At 45.7% G+C, this 20,727-nt stretch overlaps 1 protein-coding gene across 2 annotated transcripts in view; it reads left to right on the top strand.

Annotated features, from left to right (window-relative positions):
- Positions 1-6,798: 6,798 nt before the first annotated feature.
- WASF2 (WASP family member 2) overlaps positions 6,799-20,727 on the top strand; it is a 40,539-nt gene continuing 26,610 nt past the window's right edge. Inside the window, exons 1-2 of one of the 2 annotated variants that reach the window (XM_048825676.2) lie at positions 6,799-6,914; positions 7,511-7,557. The gene's annotated coding sequence lies outside the window, so the exon portion shown is untranslated. The remainder of the gene's footprint in view (positions 6,915-7,510; positions 7,558-20,727) is intronic. The other variant, XM_048825675.2, reaches the window with a different exon arrangement.

Raw genomic sequence — 20,727 nt, 5'->3', positions numbered from 1 at the left:
GCACATTCTCTCTCCTGCTACATACGCTTTGTACTGCTCATACAGTGCAAAGGGACTGAAGACTGGCTGCATCCCCCTTGCTTGGTATGCGGGAGTCCCAAGTGACTGCAGAGCCAGCACAGTCAGCTCCTGTGCTATCCTCCCTGCAGGGGCAAGGAAGAGCATGTAGGAACAGGGAGGGAGGAGTGGCTGGACCATGATGCACTCCCGCTATTCTGAACTAGTGGATGGTTTCTTGCCAAGCTAGCTCTAGTTACAGCACTCCCCAGGTTGCTCTACCCTGCACCAGGGTCAACAGAGAATCAGGAAATGCACCCAGTTTGCAAAGCATCATCCCTGTGAACCAGAAAATCTGGCCCAAGGATGGCGCTTGTGCTCCGGAAGGACTGTATTGATGTCAGCATGTTGTACTATCAACAACATTTTGCAACTGATACAAATCAGCACCAAAGCAACACAACTGAAAAAACACTCAGGAAGCTAGAGGATAGCACTTAGTGATTTGTTAACTGTAGTTTATTTTAACATCTGATTACTTTATTAACTTTGAATGGCTGGACATGCGTGTCTTATTCAGTATTAATTGGGTGCATCTGTCCGTTACTTTTTCCAGCTAGCTGTGTATTTTAGGTGTGAACCTTGAGTCTATAAGGAGTCAGTGAAGAAAACAAAATTGTATGCCAGGAAAAAAATTGTAATAAGTGAATGGGTAGAAGAGTTAAGTACCATACTATGGTGCATCTATTGTGTATATTTTAAATTCTGATTCAACTGTCCACACCTGCAGTTTGTGATGTGGATGGAAGCTGTTGGTTCCTGTTTCTTCTCTTTCCTTTGAGAATACCATTTCTGGACAGAGAAGGGGATATCCATGTTTCAAGTAGCAGTGCACATCTTCACGCACTGTTACTGCCTCCTTCATATACTGCGTCATCACTAAAGCCCAAAGTGCTTTGCCAATGCCATCAGTATCATTGTACCCATTTTACAGGTGGGGGGCCGGAGGCACAGGGAGAAGCAGTGACGTGCTCAAGGCCTCCCAGCAGGCCAGTGGCAGCATGGCAATAGAATCTCAGGCCTCCTGCGTCTCAGTCCAGTCGTTCCTCCACTCAGACCTCGATTCTTCAATGACTTATGCCCGTTGGCTCTACTGGGACTGCTCACGTGTGAAAAGATGACCATGCATAAGTCTTTGCAGGGTTGGGGCCCGTGAACACATCTGCTTCTGTAAGGCTTACAGCTTGCTTATGTTGTCTATTTCCTTTCAATTCTTATATTGGTAACACCATCCTGGCCACTAACAAGAAGGGTTTCTTCAGGTATGTTGGCAACAAGAAGAAAGCCAAGGAAAGTGTGGGCCCCTTACTGAATGAGGGAGGCAACCTAGTGACAGAGGATATGGGAAAAAGCTAATGTACTCAATGTTTTTTTTGCCTCTGTCTTCACGAACAAGGTCAGCTCCTAGACTGCTGCGCTGGGCATCACAGCATGGGGAGTAGGTGGCCAGCCCTCTGTGGAGAAAGAGGCGGTTAGGGACTATTTAGAAAAGCTGGACGTGCACAAGTCCATGGGGCCGGACACGTTGCATCCGAGACTGCTAAAGGAATTGGCGGCTGTGATTGCAGAGCCATTGGCCATTATCTTTGAAAACTCGTGGCGAACGGGGGAAGTCCCGGATGACTGGAAAAAAGCTAATGTAGTGCCAGTCTTTAAAAAAGGGAAGAAGGAGGATCCTGGGAACTACAGGCCAGTCAGCCTCACCTCAGTCCCCAGAAAAATCATGGAGCAGGTCCTCAAGGAATCAATCCTGAAACACTTACACGAGAGAAAAGTGATCAGGAACAGTCAGCATGGATTCACCAAGGGAAGGTCATGCCTGACTAATCTAATCGCCTTCTATGATGAGATTACTGGTTCTGGGAAAGCAGTGGATGTATTGTTTCTTGACTTTAGCAAAGCTTTTTGCACGGTCTCCCACAGTATTCTTGTCAGCAAGTTAAAGAAGTATGGGCTGGATGAATGCACTATAAGGTGGGTAGAAAGTTGGCTAGATTGTCGGGCTCAACGGGTAGTGATCAATGGCTCCATGTCCAGTTGGCAGCCGGTATCAAGTGGAGTGCCCCAAGGGTCGGTCCTGGGGCCGGTTTTGTTCAATATCTTCATAAATGATCTGGAGGATGGTGTGGATTGCACCCTCAGCAAATTTGCGGATGATACTAAACTAGGAGGAGTGGTAGATACGCTGGAGGGCAGGGATAGGATACAGAGGGACCTAGACAAATTGGAGGATTGGGCCAAAAGAAATCTGATGAGGTTCAACAAGGATAAGTGCAGGGTCCTGCACTTAGGACGGAAAAACCCAATGCACCGCTACAGTCTAGGGACCGAATGGCTAGGCAGCAGTTCTGCGGAAAAGGACCTAGGGGTGACAGTGGACGAGAAGCTGGATATGAGTCAACAGTGTGCTCTTGTTGCCAAGAAGGCCAATGGCATTTTGGGACGTATAAGTAGGGGCATAGCCAGCAGATCGAGGGACGTGATCTTTCCCCTCTATTCGACATTGGTGAGGCCTCACCGGGAGTACTGTGTCCAGTTTTGGGCCCCACACTACAAGGATGTGGATAAATTGGAGAGAGTCCAGCGAGGGGCAACAAAAATGATTAGGGGTCTGGAACACATGACTTATGAGGAGAGGCTGAGGGAACTGGGATGGTTTAGTCTGCAGAAGAGAAGAATGAGGGGGGATTTGATAGCTGCTTTCAACTACCTGAGAGGTGGTTCCAAAGAGGATGGTTCTAGACTATTCTCAGTGGTGGAAGAGGACAGGACAAGGAGTAATGGTCTCAAGTTGTAGTGAGGGAGGTTTAGGTTGGCTATTAGGAAAAACTTTTTTACTAGGAGGGTGGTGAAACACTGGAATGCGTTACCTAGGGAGGTGGTAGAATCTCCTTCCTTAGAAGTTTTTAAGGTCAGGATTGACAAAGCCTTGGCTGGGATGATTTAATTGGGGATTGGTCCTGCTTTGAGCAGGGGGTTGGACTAGATGACCTCCTGAGGTCCCTTCCAACCCTGATATTCTATGATTCAGTATGGATGTAGAAGCCCTTTACACCAACATTCCACACAAAGATGGACTACAAGCCGTCAAGAACACTAGCCCCGATGTCACAGCTAACCTGGTGGCTGAACTTTGTGACTTTGTCCTTACCCATAACTGTTTTACATTTGGGGACAATGTATACCTTCAAATCAGCGGCACTGCTATGGGTACCCGCATGGCCCCACAGTATGCCAACATTTTATGGCGGACTTTGAACAACGCTTCCTCAGCTCTTGTCCCCTAATGCCCCTACTCTACTTGCGCTATATTGATGACATCTTCATCATCTGGACCCATGGAAAAGAAGCCCTTGAGGAATTCCACCATGATTTCAACAATTTCCATCCCACCATCAACCTCAGCCTGGTCCAGTACGCACAAGATCCATTTCTTGGACACTACAGTGCTAACAAACGATGGTCACATAAACACCACCCTATACCGGAAACCTACTGACTGCTATTCCTACCTACATGCCTCCAGCTTTCACCCTGACCACGCCACACGATCCATTGTCTACAGCCAAGCTCTGCGATACAATCGCATTTGCTCCAACCCCTCAGACCGAGACAAACACCTGCAAGATCTCTATCAAGCATTCTTACAACTACAATACCCACCTGCGTAAGGGAAGAAACAGATTGATAGAGCCAGAAGAGTTCCCAGAAGTCACTTACTACAGGACAGGCCTAACAAAGAAAATAACAGAACGCCACTAGCCGTCACCTTCAGCCCCCAACTAAAACCCCTCCAATGCATTATTAAGGATCTACAACCTATTCTGAAGGATGACCCAACACTCTCACAAATCTTGGGAGACAGGCCAGTCCTTCCCTACAGACAGCTCCCCCAACCTGAAGCAAATACTCACCAGCAACCACATACCACACAACAGAACCACTAACCCAGGAACCTATCCTTGCAACAAAGCCCGTTGCCAACTGTGCCCACATCTATTCAGGGGACACCATCACAGGGCCTAATCACATCAGCCACACTATCAGAGGCTCGTTCACCTGCACATCCACCAATGTGATATATGCCATCATGTGCCAGCAATGCCCCTCTGCCATGTACATTGGTCAAACTGGACAGTCTCTACGTAAAAGAATAAATGGACACAAATCAGACGTCAAGAATTATAACATTCATAAACCAGTCGGAGAACACTTCAATCTCTCTGGTCACGCAATTACAGACATGAAAGTTCCGATATTACAACCAAAAAACTTCAAATCCAGACTCCAGGGAGAGACTGTTGAATTGGAATTCATTTGCAAATTGGATACAATTAACTTAGGCTTGAATAGAGACTGGGAGTGGCTAAGTCATTATGCAAGGTAACCTATTTCCCCTTGTTTTTTCCTACCCCCCCCCCCGATGTTCTTGTTAAACCCTGGATTTGTGCTAGAAATGGCCCACCTTGATTATCATACACATTGTAAGGAGAGTGGTCACTTTAGATAAGCTATTACCAGCAGGAGAGTGGGGTGGGGGGAGGTATTTTTTCATGCTTTGTGTGTATAAAAAGATCTTCTACACTTTCCACAGTATGCATCCGATGAAGTGAGCTGTAGCTCACGAAAGCTTATGCTCAAATAAATTGGTTAGTCTCTAAGGTGCCCCAAGTACTCCTTTTCTTTTTGCGAAGACAGACTAACACGGCTGTTACTCTGGAACCTGTCATTTTACTGTATAAATTGTCTTTTCCCAACTCACATATTATAATGAGGTGATTCATTTAGTTCTTTCCAGGGGATGCCAAACTGGACTATGCTGTCTCTGCTACTAGTGGAATATTACAAATGAATTCCTGGGCCTTACTGGGGAGAGAAAATCTCCCGACACCAATGAAACAGAAACTGCTAGAAGCCGAGACTAAGCCCCCAATCCTGCTATCAGATGCACACAGACAGACCTCTGTGCCTGCAAGCAAATTGGCTTGAAGTCAAAGTGGCTTCATCCACATGGATCAGCCTGCAGGACCAGGGCCAAAAGCTGGACTAGATCAAATATATCTAGTTTCTTTGCACAGTCCAAATATCACAGGATTTGGGTCTGTCGAGCTAGGGTCTCCAAAAGGGTTTAACAAAAAGTCTTGCCTTGCACCCCAAAAAGAAATGCCACTAATGAAGCATTGAGACAGCTCCCCAAACACCTGGTTGCTGTGGATGCAACATGCCACCTGGATACAAGATGTCATTTAAAAAAGGGCTTCCTTCCCTCTACAAAATATTTCTACTTCCTGACATTTTTTCTGTTTAGTAGCAACACAACCTAAATTCTCTAACAACATATCCCTGCTCCTCCACAGCACAGTTGGAACAAGCTCCCTGGGGGTGTGGGGTGGAGGGGAAGGGCAATGGAGGAGGCAGATGGCCACCAAACTAAAGCTGTCACCTCCTTCCCAGCCTTCCCCATGACTACAAAATCCTGCGGGCTCCTCTCTGTTTCCCATGGCCTGTCCCATCTTCACCAGGCCTCCTTCTTTATGGCATTCCCTGCATTCCCCCTTCCACCAGGGTCCCCTCTAATTCTTGCAACTCCTTCCCTGCTTCCCCCACACTCCTTGGAGGGCCATCTCCATTTGTGCCAGAGGCGAGCTCCTTTCCCTCTCTTGTATGGCCACCCCTATTACCACCACGTCTGTCTTCTCCTAAAAACCCTCTTTAGCTCCCACAGGTCCTCCTCCATTCTTTGGTGGGCCTGCCCCCCCACCCCTTCAACGCTTCCTGCTTCCTCACCATCTATTGTAGGGCCACCTCCTGATCCATCATCTCTGCCAGCCCCTTCCCCATTGCTACTTCTGCCCAGGATCTCCAGATTGCGACAGTTTCCCTTGCCCTCCCCATCTCCAACTGGGCCCTATCTCAGCCCAGGCCCTCGCTTTCTCCAGCTGCAGGGCCCGCACCAGGCTGTGGGCAAAAGGGAGGCTCCCCCGCAGGACCGCAGCTATTCCCAGCCTTTGCTATCCTCTGTCTGTCCCTGTCCCACCCCTCCAGCGGTGGTGTAGTGTGAAAAAATGAAGTGGGTAAACTAACCGAACCTAAGCTCCCTATTCCCCCAGTGAGACGTGGCCTCAGTTTACCCACTGCTACCCTACTGCCCACCCTTGCCACCCCCCCTCCTCTGCCCTCTCCCACCCCTCTGCAAGTTCCTGCCCCCTACTGGAATCTCCTCCTTCCCTCCCCCCTTTTCTGTTCCTCAAATGGGCCAGTCATGCTGATGTGTGCACACACACCCCCGCTTCCACAGGTGGAACCTTCCTCGGAGGGCCTCACACCATAGAGAAGAAGGGCAAAGACCAAGTGCAGTCATAGGAGGAGGAGTCCAGGAAGGGGCGGGCCAAGCGTTTCGGAAAATAATCAGGAAGCACAATCTTTTCCGACTGCTCTTAATCACCGTGAAATATCTTTAAAGTATCGTATTAATTCAAAAGATTTGATTGACCTCCAGGAAATCTTGTTCAGTTTAATCCAATGGTGTGTGTCGCCCCCCCCCCAGCGCTCATATGGCACGTTCCACCTTGTTGACTCTCTTTGTGGGGCTTGCTTGGGTGGGGTCCTCGTGCTGCGCTGGGAGCGTACGCAAGTTGCGTAGCAAGTTTGACGGGCGCGGCCGGGAAGCCAATCAGCTGCCGAAGGGCCGAGGTGGGGAGCCAATTGGGCCGCGGACCGGCGGCCGGGGAGGCGGGGCGAGGTTCAGTCCGGGCAGGGAGGGGGAGTTGTGGAATGGCGGACGGGCGGTAGGGGCTGCCCGCCCCGGCGGTGGTGAGTGGAGGGAGCCGGCGGAGAAAGCGAGGCCGCCTAGCGGGGTGAGTGAGCGGGCGCGTCGGCAGCGGCGACCATCTCCCGCGCTGGCCCTTTTGCTCGAGGGCAGCAGCCAGGCCCCTGCCAGATACGGAGCCGCGCGGGTGGGGCGGGTCCTGCTTCCTGCCACATAGTGAGCCCCGGGTGCCGCTGCCGCGCCGGAGCCTCCCCAGGGCCTTTCCCCCGGCCTGGCCTGGGGTGCGGGGGAGCCTGGCTGCCTCCCCCCCACCCCGCCTTGGGGTGACACTTCCACACAGTCTCCCCAACAGCGGCTGCCAAATTCATGGGCACCTGCCCTGGCCCTGTGGGGGGCGCCCCTGTGCTGGGGGGGGGCGGGGTGTGTACGGGAGGGTGCCCAGCTACCAAGCTTTTAAGGGGCTTTGCTGTCTTCCCCTCTAACCGGAGGCGGGCAGAGAGCGGAAGACCCCCTGAAGCCCCTTAAGGTCCCTGCTGTGTAGATCTGACTTGCATGGGACGTGCTTAGATAATGGGGTGCTGGGTTTTATAGGGCACCTTAAAGTAGATAGAAGGCCTGGGAGCGGATTTGGGGTTTTGTTTTTATGGCTTGGGTGGAAGATTATTATTATTTTTTTCTTTGCAGGCTTGTGCTATGCTTGGCTGCTGGGTTTTCAAAGAGCCCCCTTAAAGGTGCGCGCAAAACCCGTGAATGTGCCCGCTTGCTTGTGTGAAAACTTTGCCTGTTTGTGCAGCTGGCTGTTTTTGTTGGGGCAAGTTTTTTGTGAGTGGAATTGTGGAGCATTGGTATGAAACGGTTATCTGCCTGACTGCTGCCTTCGCACCCCGGAGGTGGCTGCATTTTGGTGGTGGAAGAATTGATTCTTCTCCCCTCTTTCCCTATCTCACATATATGTGTGGGTGTGTGAATGTGTACAAATATACTCCCAGTTAGTGGTGTACTGTGTGATATACATGTACTGCTTGAAACAGATTGGGGTGTGACCCTGGGTTTGCTGCAATGCATGGTGGAAAATATCTTCTTCAATTCTGATTCCTCAGGGCCTCTACAAGAGGAGACTTAGGAGGAGGATGCTGAATATGGTGGGGTAGTTGGATCAACTGACCTAGCTGTAACATCCACACAGTTTAGTTCCTGGGGATATTCTTCAGGTTGTTCTGAATTAGTACATAGTTCTGCACTAAAGCTGCTGCTTCAGGATATGAACAGTCATTTACCTTTTGGAGCGCGTCAGTTACAACAATTCCTCATACTAGTCACAGTTTGGCCTAAAGGCCCTGTCTACAATAGGGAAATTTTTCTAAAAGTTTTCATGGGTGCCAACACTGATTCAATTCCCCTCTGTGTTAGCAACACTGGAAGTCCTAGCGCAGATGGGGCAATTGGCATTCTTAACATCATGTTGTATAACTCTTAAGAGCAGGGCTGATCAATGTGGTGTTAAAAATGTTGGCAGCCTGTTTTCTTTAGGGCATCCAACACTGCAAACATGAGTGGAGCAGAACTGGTACTGTCAATGATGGGAAGCTCTTAAAAACATTCCTGGTGTAGATGGGGCTATAGTTTTTAAAGCCCCTGGTGATCCTTTCATTTGTAAAGCACCCAGAAGATGGGCAGTCCTGTGAGAAGGAAAAGTTGAAAGTGGAGAAAAATATGGGAGACCAGCAGAAAATGAGGGTGGCCCATTGCAGTAGAACTGAGACAAGCTGTGTTACTTTATGGGGAACAGAGTGCACCCCTACGCAAACTGGTTGTCAAATGAGGAAGGAAAATAGCCATGACTTTCTTGCACCAGTTCTACATGGCTGCAGAGCTGGTTGCTATTAGAAGCCACTGGAATGAAAATGTCCATTGTTGTGACTTACTGTTCAGTAGAATTTCTGTATCCATTTCTTTTATTTTGACTCTTGTGTGGGTTTTTGTCTTATATTTTGGTTAAACTTTATATCAGGCCTCTTGTAAAAATGTATTGCTAAAATCTTTTACAGACTTACATAATATTTACAAATTTTAAAAATAGACAATAATAGCATGACTTTGAAAATCCATTCACTGACTCATGAGTAAGTTCAAAGCTGTATCTGGCTGGTGAAGGTAGGCCAGACACAGCTGCAGAATTGATGTTTTTATATTTTTAACTTAAGAAAACCCTGGTTTGGGGAAGCTCCTCCCAAGCTTCACAAGAAGTCCACCCCATTCAAATCCTCCATGCAAATCATCACTTGTAATGCCGCTCCCCTAGGTGGGTTGTCAGCAGCAGTGATTGACCTCTGGATCTTAAAACATGAGCCCCTACTACTTGGGCTAAAAGACCGTCTAAGCCAAAGCTGTAGCAGGATCATCAGCCTCAGTATGTAGCCCAGCCAACGCTCTATGGGGACAGAGTGACACACTGAATGGATGAGAGTTCCAAGAAGATGACATTCAGTTCATCCTTGGAAGGTTAACATTTTTATTGTCCACTTCCTGAGTTTGCAAACAGATGGTTCTAGTACTTCTGCTGCTAGCCAGACTCTTTCCAAGCAGTTGCAGAGTAAAATTAACAAGACCGTGGTTGGTTTCACTATTTTTCTTTAGAACCCTGTGAGTAGCAGTGAAACCGACAACTCAGCTGCTGTTTGGGAAAGCTGTGTTGTCCATTTACCAGTAGATTTCATTCTGGTTTTGCCTAGTAGATTTCTGGTGAACTTTTCAAGCCCTGATTTACAGAAGTGTGTACAGTACAACCCATAATAATGGAAAGAGATGAGAGAATAAAAATTGAAGACAGTTGGAGTAAGGCAGGCTATAGGCCAGAGGTGGGCAAACTTTTTGGCCCGAGGGCCACATCTTGGTTTGGAAATTGTATAGAGGGCCATGAATGCTCACAAAATTGGGGGTTGGAGGGTGGGAGGGGGTTGAGGGCTCCAGCTGACGGTGCAGGCACTGGGGTGGGGCCAGAAATAAAGAGTTCAGAGCTGCGGGAGGGGGCTTTGGGCTGGGGCATGGGTGGGAGTATGGGGTGCAGGCTTCGGATGGCACTTACCTCAAGCAGCTCTCAGAAGCAGCAGCATGTCCCATTCCCTCCCCCCCCCCCCCCCCGCTCCTATGTGGGGGCACGGCCAGGCAGCTCTGCACACTGCCCTGTCCGCAGGCGCCGCCCTTGCATCTCCCATTGGCCGCGGTTCCTGGCCAATGGGAGCTGCGGCGCTTGGGGCAGGGGCAGCATGTGGAGCCCCCTGGCTGCCCTTACATGTAGGAGCCGGAGGGGGGACATCCGCTGCTTCCGGGAGCTGTGCAGAGTCACAGCATGCACTGAGTGGGGCAAGCTCTGAACCCTGCCGGGAGCTCAAGGGCCAGATTAAAATGTCTGAAGGGTCAGATGTGGCCCCTGGGCCGTAGTTTTCCCACCTCTGCTATAGGCAGTAGAACTGATACAAAATGCGCTACTTTATCTGGAATGCTACATTTAAAAATAAAACAAGCTAGTGACTGGTGAGTTGTATTATGGGATAGCTACCCACAGTGCACTTCTGTCTACATTGATGCAAGCTCTGCTAGTGAGGACGCACTCCACCATCACAAGGAGTGTGGTGTGGAGGTGCGCAACCAACTTAATTACTACGGAGGCTGTGTGTTGGCTTTACACTACAAACTTAAGTCAATTTAAGTTTGTACTGTAGACATGCCCTTAGTAAGGAAAGAGACATGGAACTGTTGAGAAATACAGAGCTGTCACTATTGGAGATTGTAGGAATGATTAACTAATAACATTCTGTTAAGCAGAATTTTACACCAACTTTACTAGGAATTATATTGCATACCAAATAGATGAACAAAAATAGATGAATTTTTAAGCTTACAGTTCAGAACACTTCTTGTGATCACTGATTCATTTGTTGACAAGTATTTTAAAAAACCTTATGTATAAATACCAAACCATGTTTCTGGCATATTTTAAATGTGACTGATTCTTCAGGGCTTGGTTTAGATGGAATTCATTCATTCATTCATTCAAAGCTTAGGTAAATGTGTGGTGTGGTGTGGGTGAGTAGGTTAAGTCTTCTGAAGTTTGCACTGTTTAAATCCAGTTGTGTTGGTTAGTCCAGCTCTGCTGACCCCTCACCCAAATCCCAGGGAGAAAAACAGGGGAAATCGATTGGGGTTAGTCCTGCTACAAAATTTAGGTAAGGTTTTGATTGACAGCCTCTTGTACAGTAGGCAGATTTACAACATAAAAGGCTTGACTTTAATCATTCTAGTACCCTTTTCAGATAGGCCTTTTGGACTCAAAATAGTATCTTATTCTTTCAAACTAAGGTTTCCGTTGTGTTTTTAATTAGACGTAACACCGATACTGAGGACTGGGCAAAATACAGTGGAACACTCAGTAAGGAACAGTCCTGCACAGATCAGAAAGTGAATGGACTAGAAAGATCTTAGACGTGTTTTCCTGTCTCTTGTTTGCATGGTTCAGGTTAAAGTTTTTACACTTTCTGGTGTCTCTGTATGTAAGAGATATTAGACTTCTGCAAAGTCTATTTTGCTAAAAGTGAAGGTTTTTTCTTGAGGGCTAACACTGGCCAAAGATATGCTTTGGCCAAAGACTCAGCATTTATTTTTTGTCTTGTGTAGTGCCTGTAAGAATGCTCTAGGTGTGCAAAACACACAGTAGAAAAACTAGAAGTAAAATCTGTAGCTTGTCCCGCAAGTAGCAAGTCTGACTTGGGGGGGGCAATGGAGGCGGGAGAATAGCATGACACACCAAAGGCCTGATATTGTTGTCCTTTGCACATAACATCTATAAGTCTTTGGCCCCTTCATTGCCTTAAATCTTTAGTTATATGGACAAAATGCAACTGTTCTCCAGTGTAGTAGGTGCTTAGGGCATCGTGCTTACTACTGTACTTTGAGCAATAGCCTTGTTTTTAAGAGTGCTTGGTACTGTGAGCAATACCATGCCTAATAATAAATATTTGCAGGATCAGTGCCTTAGACACCACACATGCACATTATAAGTGCCTAGATAGGTGAAAACTGAATAGTAAAAGTTCTGTGTAGGAACTGTTGATGGTTCATAATCAAATGAGTGCTCAGAACAGAACTACCCTGGTGAAGTTCACTTCCTCTCACTGCAACTCTGCGTGATAAAGAAAAGAAATTGCATACTGTATTTTATCTTTTTTTTGGGAGTGGCTATATCGAGTCTCCTACGTATCATAGCATATAGGGGAGGCTCATAAGGGCTTTGTCTAGATGTTTACAGGTTGGTGGCCTCACCCAGACTTAGATAAGATTTTTATTTCTTTGGGAGCTTTCTAGTTTTTTCACTGCCGGGGGTGGGGGTGGAAGAAGAGGAGTGGAGAGTGAAAGAGCACACTCTTCCCTTTTTCCTCCTCCCAGAAAAGCTGAAATATGAGCTTGGGTTGTGTTTTGTTCAGGCGCACAGTCCATAGGCTGCACATAGTATTTATCACACGCAAATGCAAAACTCACATTTGTAGTAATAAAGCTAAAAAACAGTCCCAAGGTCCCCCCTCTAATTCTTGAAATTGTAGTGAAGCTTTCTGGTATAATAGTACCATTGGTTGAGGCATGGGAGAACAGACTTTCCCCGTGCATGTCCTAACTGAGGAATTTGCTGGGGGCAGGGTGGGGGGGTTCTAAAAGAGACTCTGGAGTTGCTAATTTTAGGGCAGGTAGCAGAAACTGGTGTTTGCAGATATGCAAGATGAACCTAATAACAACACCTAGGTCTTTGTATATAGTGCTTCTCATCAAAGTGCTTTACAAAGGAGATCATTATCATCATTGTCTTTTTTACAAATGGAGAAACTGAGGCACGGGGCCGTGGAGTGACTTTCCCAGGTTCACCCAGCATGTCAGTGCAAAATCCAGGAATAGACTTCAGGTCTCCTGAGCCCAGTCCAGTATTCTCTGCACTAGGCCACACTTCCCGCACATAGACTCCCCCTAGTCTGGAAGGTACTTCTAACTTGGCTTTGACATCTCCAGGTGACCTGGACCTTCCCTTCCTGATCGATAGCATCTCACCCATTTTCAGAGGAGGCCTGCTGCATGCCCATACAGGAAGAGGATGCTTTAGGGTTGGATGCAGTGAGTCCTGGAGGACAGAGAGAGCAGACAACAGACATGGACTCTCAGAATTTTTTGCTCTTCTTGACAATTTTTCTTGTGCTAGTTGGTCTGTTATCCCTGCTTTCTGATTGGCTGTGCCTGAGCATCTTCAATGGCATCACAGATCCAAGTGATTAGTTAATTCTCGACTCGGGTGGCCTGGGTGGTTCTGTGCTACACCCTCCATCTCCGCCTGTATTGCTGCTTCTGCAAATAAAGTGGGGTGTCACCGATGCCATTCCTCTCCGGAATTCTGTGCAGTCCTTCCTGCTGTTCTGTGCAGTCTTATTTTTAACCCAAAATCCTTGAACCTGTGTTCAGGATTAGTAGTGACTTACATAGCATTGTAAAGCTCTTGGAGATAAACAGATATAAGGTGCTTATAAATGATTGTTTCATTATTGAAGGCCTCCATTGTTCTGCCCCTTCTGTGTGTGAGATCTGCCCTGAGGCCACCTACAAGACTGTTGTTCTGAGATCATGTGTGACCTGTTATTTTGAAGGTTATCCACCATTGCTCTTTGAGATAGCACACAATAGAGAATGGGATGGAACATGTATAAGGTGTTCCTTGCTAAAATGAATCCGTTCTTAAAGTTGCTGTAAGAATATAAATGAGCTCTAGTTTATCTGTTTTACATTGGAAAACATTTACCTATAGTTGCTCTTTTCCTTGTATTTTGTGCTGTTTGATAGGTACTTTTCTTAAAAAGGGCTGATTTAGTGTGGGAAAACCTGTTATTTCCCTGCTGGATTGCAGTGTATCTGTTTGAACAATTTCTTCATGAAATGAAGACCTTAATTTGTACAGGAGAAAAGGGGCTTGTGGTGGAAATGTCCTTATTTCAGGACAGATGGTTAGGGCATAGGCCTGGAACAACATTCTGTGTGCAGCTCAGCCACTAACATTCCATATGATTTAGACAAGTCACTTAACTGTTCTGTGCCCCAGTTTCCCCTTCTATAGAGCTGGATTATTGGTTCTTACCTTCCTTTTGTAAAGAAAGATGAGAGAGATTGTTATGGGAACGATGAGCTGTGCCTTTTTGTGATGGCTAGAAAAGGCTTCATTGGTGAGGGTGACTTAGGTGAGCATGCTCTGACAGAAGTTAGACAGAAGACATGTGCTGGAGGGAGAACAGTATGCCCTACCCCCTTCCTATCCTACTAAGATACTGTGTAGTGGAAAAATACAATAGTATTCTGGTCATGGCTCCTCCATGACTGGTCTGTTTAGAATTTCTAATAGGGATAATGGTTTGGTTTGTGACAGCCAGTGAGTTGATGTCACTTTTTTTCACAGCAGGTTTGCATTAATTGTTCATATGCTGTGTAGCTTTGCTAAGCATTTGTTGGCCTATTATATTACCAGAACAGGACAGAGTATGTTTCATTTCTCATGTTTCCTCTTTCAGTGCCTTCCTTTTTTCTTCTTTTTTAGAGTCTTGCTTCAAGTCTCTGTGTAGCTAAGTTCTTTTCTTTTGCTTGGAGGAATGAGTGATGCTTTGCTTTCAACCAGCTCTTCGTTGGGAGGCTTTAAGTGGCATTCAGAGGAGGCCATCAGACACAAATGTCTGATGGAATGGTATAGCTGCAGTTCATGCATGGAGTGCAAAAAATAGGACTTAATTGGTAGGGAGGGGAAATGGCAACCCAGGTTGAATGAATGGGTGAAAGTTTTATGACTGCCCCAAGACTAGCAAATAGTGTTGTGAGTTGCTGGCACTGCCAGAGCAGAAGTGAGAGTCCCTTTTGCATACACCCTGCTTTTGTGCACAGTAAGTGAAAATCCACATTCTTATGCCTTTGGTCTTACAGCTGCAAATAGAAGAGAGAAATACACCCCCACCTCCCAAATCCTGTCCTTTCAATACCAGCAGCGTCTGGTCTGAGCCTCTGCTGGAGGAAGACACTGTAACTATAAATACAGCTTTATCTTCTGTCTTGGACATCATAAAATAACTGACCACTTCCCCTTTAGAGGCTAAATTATAAAACACATAATCAACCAATTTGTACAAAGTTGTATTTTGGTCTCTATTGAGAATTCAGACTTGTGTCAAGGATGTCGCTTCTAGGATCTGGCTTTACACGAGAGGTTTTCATAAAGCAGCAGTGTCTGAATTGACAGTTTCAGCACATGCAAAAATTAAATTACAGTTAAAATAAAACAAAAAAATTGCCCCATTGCCTGCAGATGATTCCACAGTCATCTGCCACTGAATCCTAATCAACACTTGCCTATCTTCCCAAACCAAGAAAGCCTGGTTAAAACAATTGGGGTCTTGCTAGCATGCTCTAAAGTCCATTAAATCTGCTCTCTGGAAGACCAAGGGAGACAGTGAATTTCAGAATCAAGGTCTCCATTGAGAATACCCTGTGAGCAGTTTAACCAAGGGACTGCTCTCTCTCCTACCTCTTGCCTTCACTACAGAAAAAGGTCTGCTCTTAACTCAAGGGAAGCCAAGGCAGTTTGTAGTTGGTGAGGTTGAGTTAGACACTACTCAACCGGACTTGCAAGATCATGTGAAAACTACAAACTGCTTTGTCTTGGATTTTGACTTGAGTGAACTTTTTTATGTAGGCCTCAGTCTGTCTGCTGCTGAATCATACAAGATCTGAAGGCACTGTTGTCCGGTGGAGAAGGGGTTAAATCCTGGTTCCTTCTAGCATTCTCTTCTGGCTGCTAAAGAGATTAGGCTCTTTACAAAAAGAGTAAAGGAACCTTTACCCTGGTATCCTGCCTAGCATCCCATCACTGCTTTTCACAAAAAACAGTTCTGATGTCCAGGCTTGAGAGTGAGATTACGGAGCACATAATGGTTGCTGCACTGTCACTAGGCTTGGGAAGATCAGATTTTTACTGGTGAATGTCAGTAAATATCAGTTTCACCATATACCACACGCAAACCCATGAAGAAATGTTTCCATGGATGATCATTAAAATTTATAGATAGGCAAAGTAAGAAAAATGCTGCTTGTCAACTTGTTAGAGGCTGATTTAAGGATATTTACTTGACATGTGATGTAAACAATTTGTTACAGTTGTAAAACTTTTAAATTCCAGTGTCCACTGTCCTTAAATAACTCTGACCCCCAGTTTCCTGCAACTGTAAAAATGTTTTTGTTCAATATCTTCATAAATGATCTGGAGGATGGTGTGGATTGCACTCTCAGCAAATTTGTGGATGATACTAAACTGGGAGGAGTGGTAGATACGCTGGAGGGGAGGGATAGGATACAGAAGGACCTAGACAAATTGGAGGATTGGGCCAAAAGAAATCTGATGAGGTTCAATAAGGATAAGTGCAGGGTCCTGCACTTAGGACGGAAGAACCCAATGCACAGCTACAGACTAGGGACCGAATGGCTAGGCAGCAGTTCTGCGGAAAAGGACCTAGGGGTGACAGTGGACGAGAAGCTGGATATGAGTCAGCAGTGTGCCCTTGTTGCCAAGAAGGCCAATGGCATTTTGGGATGTATAAGTAGGGGCATAGCGAGCAGATCGAGGGACGTGATCGTTCCCCTCTATTCGACATTGGTGAGGCCTCATCTGGAGTACTGTGTCCAGTTTTGGGCCCCACACTTCAAGAAGGATGTGGATAAATTGGAGAGAGTCCAGCGAAGGGCAACAAAAATGATTAGGGGTCTGGAACACATGAGTTATGAGAAGAGGCTGAGGGAGCTGGGATTGTTTAGCCTGCAGAAGAGAAGAATGAGGGGGGATTTGATAGCTGCTTTCAACTACCTGAAAGGGGGTTCCAAAGAGGATGGCTCTAGACTGTTCTCAATGGTAGCAGATGACAGAACGAGGAGTAATGGTCTCAAGTTGCAGTGGGGGAGGTTTAGATTGGATATTAGGAAAAACTTTTTCACTAGGAGGGTGGTGAAACACTGGAATGCGTTACCTAGGGAGGTGGTAGAATCTCCTTCCTTAGAGGTTTTTAAGGTCAGGCTTGACAAAGCCCTGGCTGGGATGATTTAACTGGGAATTGGTCCTGCTTCGAGCAGGGGGTTGGACTAGTTGACCTTCTGGGGTCCCTTCCAACCCTTATATTCTATGATTCTATGTAAATGGATACATTTAAAAATGCTTAAAAATAAACATAGGTATTTGTCAAAATTACAAAAAAAATAAAAATTGAATTCTGCCAAACGTATTACTAATTTATTGCTTTCTAAATCTCTTTGGGTTTCTGAATAGAAAAGTCTCCTTATAGTTGTGATCTAACCTAAATGTGCCCAGTGTATTTGAGAGGCAAGGTGGGGGAGGTAATATCTTTTATTGGACCAACTTCCGTTGGTGAGAGAGACAAGCTTTTGATCTTAAGGAGCTCTTGTACAGTGCATTTCATTATTTTAAACTAGCTGTCACGGTGGGGTGAGTATGGGGTGACTAACTCCACTTCTCCCTCATTCTGAAGATACTGTTCTAATATCAGTGAGGTTGATAACTACTTAGCCCTCCTGTAGATGAAGAAAGAACAAAACAAAGCTTGACCAGGTATTAAGGATTGAGCATCCGAAAAGTGTGAACACCAAGGTTGGGGAAGAATGGCCTGGCATGGTGCAATGGGTAGGAGTAGGAACGAGAATAAACAAAGGACAGAGTGGGCTGGGTGCTGGTACAAAACCTAAGCTAGAACTCCCTTCTAGGGGGAGATTTTCACTTGGAGAATAGTCTCCCAAGGGAGGTGATGGAACCCCTCATAGAATATCAGGGTTGGAAGGGACCTCAGGAGGTCATCTAGTCCAACCCCCTGCTCAAAGCAGGACCGATCCCCGACTAAATCATCCCAGCCAGGGCTTTGTCAAGCCTGACCTTAAAAATATCCCTGTTATTTACTGGCCTGGTTCAAGTTGTAAACTCACCCAGTTGGAGTCCCCTACCCTGTGTGTACTGTTAGCCTGGAGAAAGATTCAGTGGGACGACTTGCAGTAGTAAACATAAGCACGTGCATGTTTGCAGGATCAGGGCCCTACTGCAGAGTAGCAAAATGCTGGGTTTTTGAATGGCCCCCTTTACAGTTCTTTTCCATCTCTGACTTTTGACTTCTCTGAGGCAGTAAAACATGTTTTATTGCCTCAAACGCCATATCCTGTTACTTTTGTAATTGCAAGGGATCTACATCTTATTTTGACTCTATGTAGAAATCATTATCTCTTTCCTCTAAAATTGCTTATGACTGAAATCCCCACAGATATTCATAAAATAACATTTAAGACATCAACTCCCTCAAATTATCTGATGTCAAAGGTTAACTTAAAATAATAATGCTGGAAAGATTAAAATATTAAATCATTTCAGGCAAGAATACCCGTACATATTGTAATTACTTTCTTTTCTTACAATTAAAGTAATTGGATTATATTTAATGAGCTATTTACATTTAATAATTAAGAAAAGACTTATCTTTCTAGTATTCCCCAAGTGTGGCGGAAGGGTGGAGGCACTCTGCTGTGATATAGTTATCTAGGCATGAGTTGAAACTGAAAGAGCAGCTGAGCTGTTCAGAAAAGAGTTAGAGCTGCTTCTTTGTTTCACTAATAAAATATAGTTTAGGAACTCTGCTAGAAAGAGTAATGTATGTTTAAGGACGGGTGGGAAGGTTTATTGGGCTCAGTTGCAAATGAGGTGTAACAGTTTGCAGAAAAAGAGGCTCAAAACGTGCTTCGACTTCAGTCATTTCAAAAACTGCTTACACCAGTTACAATGTTCTGCTGTGTGATGAAAATATACCAATGTGAGATTTGAGGCTTCGTAAGGGCCCAGTGAACGTTTTATTATGGTAACAAACACACGCCCCCTCTGGTGGCTAGCGGAGGGTAGCATGCAGGAGTGGAAGAAAACCTGCTATTCCTATTAGCACTGACTCAATTTTGGAATGAGGTAGTGAGTGGTGCCTGCCTCAGCAGACGCGCACCATTTGCAGAAATTGGCTTGTCGCTTTGCGGAGGCATTCGTGTAGCAATGCTGTGAGACTTGGATGCATTTTTTGGTGATATATGACACAGCTAGGAATGCAGCAGTTATTCAGAAAGCCAGTTGAAAATGTGTTGACTGGAAAACATGTATTTTAGGTCAATTTAGTGATGTTAGAAAGTGTTAGATTAAGAGCCCCGGAGACATCTTACATTTTATCCGTAACTCTGGTTCTTCATGGAAAATGACAGAGCAAGCTTCCTCCACGCTGCCCTCATGCCCAAGTAATGCATCTCACTCCCGATCTGGAGAGACCTGCTCTTGGGCTCAAAGAGTAATTGTCTCCCTGGCCCAGACCAGTCATTGGTCTGTCTCCTGAGATTGCCAAGGATGCTGAATGAAGTGGTGATTGTGCTGTGGACTCTCATCTACTGGGAAAGGGTTGAGACATACTCATTTAATAGCTTTCAGATGCTAATGATATAAGATCCAGATCTGGGCCAAATGGGAATCAAAGACCTAAAGACGGAAGATTGTATCTTGTTACCAGTCCCCTGATCCATCCTTTTCCCATGTGTAATTGTAATATCTGAGAATCCAAGATGATACTTCTGGATTATCTGAATAATCTAAACTTTACCTGCATATTTGAAGCTAGCAGCTCTATGCAGCAGAGTCACTAGTAACCGTGGGTCCTTGCCAAAATTAGTCAACCTTTTTAAAAAAAAGTCGAGCTCAAATGAATGTTTCACTACTTCTAATCCACCTATTTCCCCTGCAACAGCAAAGAGCTTCCAGTACTTAAGTAGCTGATCTCTTTTTTTGGTGTACCCCTACATGCCAAGAGCTGAAACTTTCTGCTGTTGAGCTTTATTTTCTGCAGATAATTGGTGTCAGTAGTTCTGAATTCTGAGACTTAAACATTTGTGACAATTGTTTTGATTGTTTTATATTGACTTTCTTTTGTCACTACTATTCTAAAATTTTATTTAAATGTCTGAGTTCTGTGTGTATGCTTAGTCAAGGACCAATAAAGTCTCATACAGATGACCATTTTTGTTTAAAACTTGTTTTTCAGTTAAATGAATGAAAGCAGAGTTCTTCTCTAAAAAGTGGCTGTGTAGAAAGGCCAGCTTTTTATTCAACAGATTTTCCTGTTTGTATTGGGTCATATCGGCTTGCTTTAGTGACGCACAGTTCAATTCCTATTAACCATGTAGTGCCAACCCAGCTATGGGAGAGTGAGCTGGATTCTTTTCTGGCTTGCTCATCGTCATCAGAACTGATAACTAAGTCCCAAATGAAGACCCAAATTCTGACTTACACCTGTGCAATCCCCTTGAAAGCAATGAGTGGTGGTGTGGTGATGCATGCCAGAAAAAAGAACAGCTTGGCTTTCAGATTCCATGGTGGGTTTGCAGGGCTGGCAGCTCCTTCAGCTCTGCCTCTCTTTTATAGTGCCACAGGATCCCTCTTATCAACATCTGGATTTGGTGATTTGAGGTGGGCCCCCTGTGTTTACTGATGGTAAACTACAGGGTAGTTACCTGATTGGGCAAACCTTCAAATGAGTGTGGATCTAGCTTCAGGGAAGTTTTTTATGTGATGGCAGGCAAAGGGTTGGACTGGACTGACCTTTCAGGACCTAATGAGCTGTAAGAGATGTTGGAGAATATTTTCTCCTATGCATGTGGGTTTTACCCTCACAAATCCTCTGACTTGTGGGGAGAATAGACCCCTGTGAAAGAGAGCAGTCCGGAGCTGCCTTCCACTGCTGATTCTTGTTCAGCTGCTGGCAGGC

Source organism: Caretta caretta, chromosome 19, assembly GCF_965140235.1.
Source record: "Caretta caretta isolate rCarCar2 chromosome 19, rCarCar1.hap1, whole genome shotgun sequence".
Lineage (NCBI taxonomy): Eukaryota > Metazoa > Chordata > Testudines > Cheloniidae > Caretta > Caretta caretta.
Note: the sequence above shows the minus strand (reverse complement) of the source record. Positions and strands in the feature narration are given on the sequence as shown.